We start from the raw sequence: 6,581 nt of genomic DNA on the forward strand, positions 1-6,581 counted from the left end.
AAATTAAATGAAAGTTAATCCTCGAAATGAAACATTTATTAACCAATAAAAGGCGATTCGTGAAAGATCGTGTGATAAAAAGAACCGAATAGCACTAAACGGAGCACATGAATTGAGGTCTGACAACAAAAAAAAAAAAGGCTTAGGAACTCTTTTAAAAGATTGTTTGTGACAATTAAGTTAACCTAACTTGTAATTTATCTAGTCTTCATTTTCATCTAAAATTTTGCACTTTCAGTTTTCTCCATCACTTGTAATTCTACCCTAGTTTAAAAGTCTTAATTTTTCAGTTTTCATCCGAATATCATTATCCTGCAACTTGCACTATTCATTTACTTACTAGACCTCTCTACATGCTGTCGAACATTCTTTCTGTACAGATTTTATTATTTTCACATCAAATAAAAACTGTCATACCTAAGAATAAAATATCAAAACCGACTGTACTCTAGAGTCTAAACTTTCTTGGATGAAGCCTGATCACAATTCATTCTGTTATTCAATGTTCTCCCCTTAAAGCGGAAAAAACTGCTCAACGGCTTTACTTCGACTTTCTTAGCACAGAGGATGATGGAACAAGCTACCCAATAGCAGTAGAGAGAAAGGAAACAGGAAAAAAAAATTGGTCAAAACTTACTTATTCCTGAACCTTGTGCTTCTCCTACGACGACAAATGCTAAAAGCAGTAAGGCTACCTTCTGCTTCTTTATGATTTTTCTCTGCAAATTCAAATATAAAATGACTTTATTAATATTTCATCTGAGATTTGCTTATCGGAATACATATTACCAGTATAATCTTGTAATATACACCTAGCGGATTGGAAGCATGTTCAGGGCCACCCAGAAGAAGAAGACTAACTGGGGACGACTAAATACCACAATGGCAGGATAATCATGATCCCCGATGGGCTAGTACTAAACACGGCGTCCCAAGGAGCTTCCGCCAAGTTTAGTACCAACGCCTCGGAGTAAGTGACTCGTAGATGACAAGCCAAAGTAGCACCTCATGATCATTATTACCTTAGAGTAAAGCGTTAGGTCTAATTGTATTTGCAAAATCAGTCAGAAAGTTACTCACACATGCTATTCCATATCGAAATTAACACATTCCAGATATTAATTCTTTTTATGAAAAACAAATAAACACAATATATAAGTGTGTTTTAAATCAGTTTTCCTGGTAAACTTCTAACAATTGACAACAATTCAAATACAGTATTCCACCCACATTCCTTCCTTCAACGGTATCGCAAAAACAAATCAACACAACATTTGTGTTTTTAATCAGTTTTCCTGGTAAACTTCTAACAACTGACAACAATTTAAATACAGTATTCCACCCACATTCCATCCTTCAACGGTATTGCGAAAATTGGTAGGCCTATACGTTACTTATTTTCCGCTATATTTGTTGTACTTCACTGCCAGCACTTAGCAATAAGACTACAACACTATGCAAGTCTTAGAAATTAGAATTCAGCCTTTGTCGTATGTTGGGAGCTTGGGATGCCCAAAGAGATTTTTGTTACCTGTAACCAGTCGAAGGACGTGTACTTCCAGCGTAAAGAATCCCGTTGTTGGGAATATCTTCTTCCATCATAGTTTCAGAAAAAAGCAATTTCCATGACAAAGAATTTTAAGGTTTTATGGAATGACAGGACGTTTCATATAATATCAATATCAGACTTCGATTGTTTGTGGTAAAGAAGTTTCCGTTAATTAAGGTGAATTCTGCATAAAAACTGGCAACTTTCTTGAACAGATATTTTGCAAAACGTGCCGTTTCAAAATGATTCGTAAATGCATTACAAAACGATTCTTTTTATCGACAACCATTTTAAAAGAATGCGGCCTTGTTTCATTCTAGTGCTTTTGTTTCATGGTAGCCAACGCTTCCAGATCTGTTACAAAAGCTATTATTAAGAGATTATATGGAAGAGACCCACTCTGGATGTATGTCTAAGACACACCGTTAGTCCGGTGACTGTTTCGTCTTCGCTTTTCTATTCTTTTTATGCGCCTTTGTTCTTCATGCAGCGCTCTTACCGTGTCGAAGAAGTCATACATCGTTCCAGAGAGTAATTTGGCCGCAAGTACGCTCATTGAGAGGTGAGAAGCAGTGCAGTGCTTGCTACGAAGCGATGAATAAAACTCATGGGGAAATATTTCTTCCAATTTTAAAGCTTTGTGGTTGGAACTGTTTTTGACATTGTAATTCTAGCAATGGAAGATTGTTTTTGATAACATAATTTGTATTTAACGTTTAGCAACTTCATCAAAGAAATTAAGCGCATTGAAGTAATTTCATCGAGGAACATGTAGGTTTGTTTTTGAGATAAATAAATGAATATTTTTCGTCAGACAGGAATGGCAATTTACTCCCATGAAAAAAGAGACATCACAGATGCTTTCCTTCGCAAACTCAAACCTGAATCTAGATGAGTCTAAGGGATGAAGAGAGAGAGAAAAAAAACTGGAATATTGATTGACTTAATATCTGGAAAGCATGACTAGCAAGTAATATTGCCCACAAAATCATTGTCTAACAATGAAAGCACGCTCTATTTCAATCACTGTATGTTTCATTCCTTTACGCAGGATAGGGCTTAAGAAAAATTTACAGTCAGATGATTATCAGTTTGTTATTACGGACATTGTCTAAATTTTTGTAAGGATTCAACGAGTAAATATAAGAACGTCCTTTCTTATGTTCCCACGGGACTGCCTATGGAGAGTAAAAATTATTTGTCAGTTGAATCTGTTTGGGTACATAACATGAACAAACGAATGGAAAAGTACCTATCAAAAATTCTAAAATAAATGTGAAAATTCATTTATCATAAGCAGAACCTACATATTATGAAATCCTCAGCTATTATAAAGCAAGAGTTTGCAGGCACATAAACATGTGTTTAGAGTCAGTTCCTCCACTGCACCAGTCTTATCTCGAACATTTTTCTTCTTTTTTTTTTCAGATAAGACGGCGTGTTGCTATTACGGGTAGACTCGACACACTTCCGGAATTCTAACGGAAAGCAGACGCCGGAAGTGTGTGTGCATTTTTTATCGTTCTTGGCTTCTTCCTGTACCAAAGAAGATTATATTTTCATATGATTTTTAAAAATAAATACTTTTTTGATTATAATAACATTATAGTATTATTTGTCATCATCATTATTTTATCAGTGTGCCCCACCATAGTGCATTTGTTTTTCGTTTTTGTTTAATTTTTATTATTTTACCGAAATTTCATCCGATTTTCATGATGATCTCTTTGATTAGTGTTTATAAATACCTGATCTCTTAACCTAAATATTGATGACCTTTATCAAACTGTTCCAGTCTGTGGACCTTTTTTAAGCTAAATATTAGTTTCGATTTCACATAACAGTATTTCCCATAAATGTCAAAACTCTTGTGATAACATGACCATGATTTCAACATTCTCAAGTTTTTCTTTATCGCAGTCCATTCTGACCTTATGGGTCTTTGGATCAACGCCTCGGTCCTCCCCAACGATTCCCTTCCTGCAAAACCACCTCTGATACTCTGGGAGTTCTCTGTTAGGTGACTTAGTAGCCCTTCTCCTTCATTTTTTCTTGTTTGGGGTGTTTTCTGCAGAGTGGTGATTGTTGCTTTTGTGACTGAAACACTGACCTTTGGACTCTGAATGTCGATAAGAATTTACCCACACTTAACGAAACATTTGTCCCTTCCTGCGTCATAACTTCCTCTCTTTCTAGCCGTTGATTTGAGTGATCTTGGTTCTCAGCCTTATGGTTGAGACAGCAGCAGCATCAGTCATTCCTTGTCTCTCTTCCAGCTGCTATTAATACTTCTTTTGTGCATGTTAGGAAGTGTTGTCTCACTGTATTTAAAACTGGTAGTTTCTTGTACTACGAAAAAAACCCAATAACGGTGTTGATAATGGCAAATTTACCATTCATGTAGTGAAAGTGAAACGAATCAACTTTTGAAATGATTTTAAACTGTTAGCTTTTATATCTGACATCCTGATCCCAAGAACGAATCTCCGATATCAAACGCATTTAGTAGTGGAAGGCTTTTTTAGGTACCTAGAAAGTTTACTGTACACAGTTATTCCCTGCTCAAAAATAAACCACATAAAATTGAAATCTACTCAGGCCACAGAATTCAAGGCTAACAGCAGTCTGCCGTAGTGGCATTTAAAAGCTTGAAACAATAAATATCAGCTTACATACTCTGGATCCCTGTAAAATTCATTGAATTTGTAAAACTACTTGGAGATGCGGGGTATCGATCCCCGTACCTCTCACATGCTAAGCGAGCGCTCTACCATTTGAGCTACATCCCCATGAAAGTAAGAGAGAATTAAGACCTTCAAGACGAATTAAATGGAACGCGACAATGGCCAGACCAGTACCACGCCCAGGATCCTGGCCGCACCACATAGCGAAATTGTCGTCGATCCGCAGCGGTCAGACGGGCGCTCGAATCTCCAGGTGCCGAATCGTTTATCACATATATTTCCCCTTCGGTGATATTCCCGAGGTAGGGTGAATTGGATATTAACGTCATTTGTAGCTCGATGTTCCGATATATATATATATATATATATATATATATATATATATATATATATATATATATATATATATACATACTGTACATATATTCACACGCACACACACACACACACACACACACACACATATATATATATATATATATATATATATATATATATATATATATATATATATATATATATATATATATATATATATAGTATATACTGTATATGATTATAATCATATATATATATATATATATATATATATATATATATATATATATATATATATATATATATATATGTGTGTGTAAATATGATTATATATATGTATATATAATGTGTATAATTATGATTATAATCAACTTGATAAGTTTTTGTATACCAAACACCACAGGGAAGAAATTGAAAACGGTTGTAAATAGCTTCTTTGTTAAATTAAATGAATTAGTGTCATCATCTACAAAGCTCACAATGGAAATGGAAAAGTATGATTGCCTACCTGTTTTGGATTGCCTAATATACATATACAGTATATATATATATATATATATATATATATATATATATATATATATATATATATATATATATATATATATATATATATATATATATATATATATATATATATATATATATATATATATATATATATATATATATATATATATATATCAACAAGCAGGAGTCCAAAGAAGACGACAGTCAACAAAACAGTTGCATATTTATTGTTAGAAACGTTTCGTATTACTTTAACACATCATCGGTCTGTAAAATTGAAAAATGCACATTAATTCTCTTAATTCAAAATAAAAGCTAAATTAAAAACAGTAGTTGCATTCTTTGAAATGACAAAAAATATAAAAGTAAAAGAAAAGCTCAAAGAATTTCTTAAACCCACCTGACCAAAAGAAGGGGAAAGACGAAGTGAGACCACAAGCTCACGCATGCCCAGAGAACACTTAGGTCTGTAGCTTGTCCTTATAATTAAAAAAGCCGCCAATCTTTAGTGGATTCATAGGTATTAGATTCAGTTTTAGAAATCCAAACTCTTTTTCGATTATTTGTTTAACTTTGGATCTAAGAAAATCGGAGTGAGTGTATGGTATCGTGGCATACATTGTCAATTTAGGACCATTAAATTTCACAATAGGATCAGAAAAGTTGCATGCTAAAATCTCGTTAACTACATTGTAAAAAAGTTTTTTTGGTTAGGAATTTTTGGTAAAATATTCGATTAAAAATTCAATTTTGGAGTGGAAATTTACCCAGCCAGATGTATAACAAAGAACTCTAAAAACTAGGGTGGTTATAGCATTAATTTCAAATGAAAAGTAACATGAACTATAAAAATTACCTCCAAGGCCCGTATAAGTATTTTTTCTAAAAACTGATGTACTAAAATTATGGTCAAAGCTGGTGATTTTTACGTCTAAAAAGCCAGTGTATTCTCAGTCTCCAGCTCAACAGTAAATCTAATGTTGGGATGTCTAGATCTAGTTAACGTAATCTAGAAAAGACTGACATTGCCACGAATGTTTAAATAGGGCAAAAGTAACATCTACATATCTCCTGTAGTAAAGGGGTTTAAAGGATTCGGGATAGTTATTTAAAAACCCTTCTAAATGTGTCATAAAAAATTTGCTATGAAAAGGAGATTCTGCAACTCCCTCGACTGGAAGTAGAGTTGTTTGTTAAATGTAAAAGCAGAATCTTGCCCTGCAAGTTCCAAGAGAGGCTTAAAAAGTTGTCTATTAAAACCGTGAAAGATAACATCACTCTCATAAAAAACTTTGACTAGAATAATCTCAATAGTTTCGGAGACTGGCGCATTTATGAATAACGACTCAACATCTTAAACTGGCTATATAAAAGTCACCATCCTGATGAACTATTTGTTGTTGGAAATCAAAGCCATTTTTCAGCGCATCTCTAAATAAGTAGTTCACTTATTAAATAATTTCTTAATATCCCAGTTTGCGCTAAAACTGTTTAGTTAGTGTTTAGTGACTATATGCAAA

At 33.6% G+C, this 6,581-nt stretch overlaps 1 non-coding gene across 1 annotated transcript; it reads right to left on the reverse strand.

Annotated features, from left to right (window-relative positions):
* Positions 1–4,265: 4,265 nt before the first annotated feature.
* TRNAA-AGC (transfer RNA alanine (anticodon AGC)) lies at positions 4,266–4,338 on the reverse strand. The gene has a single exon. It is a non-coding gene; the product is annotated as a tRNA-Ala (tRNA).
* Positions 4,339–6,581: the final 2,243 nt, after the last annotated feature.

The sequence above is a fragment of the Macrobrachium rosenbergii genome, chromosome 24 (genome assembly GCF_040412425.1).
Source record: "Macrobrachium rosenbergii isolate ZJJX-2024 chromosome 24, ASM4041242v1, whole genome shotgun sequence".
Classification (NCBI taxonomy): Eukaryota; Metazoa; Arthropoda; class Malacostraca; order Decapoda; family Palaemonidae; genus Macrobrachium; species Macrobrachium rosenbergii.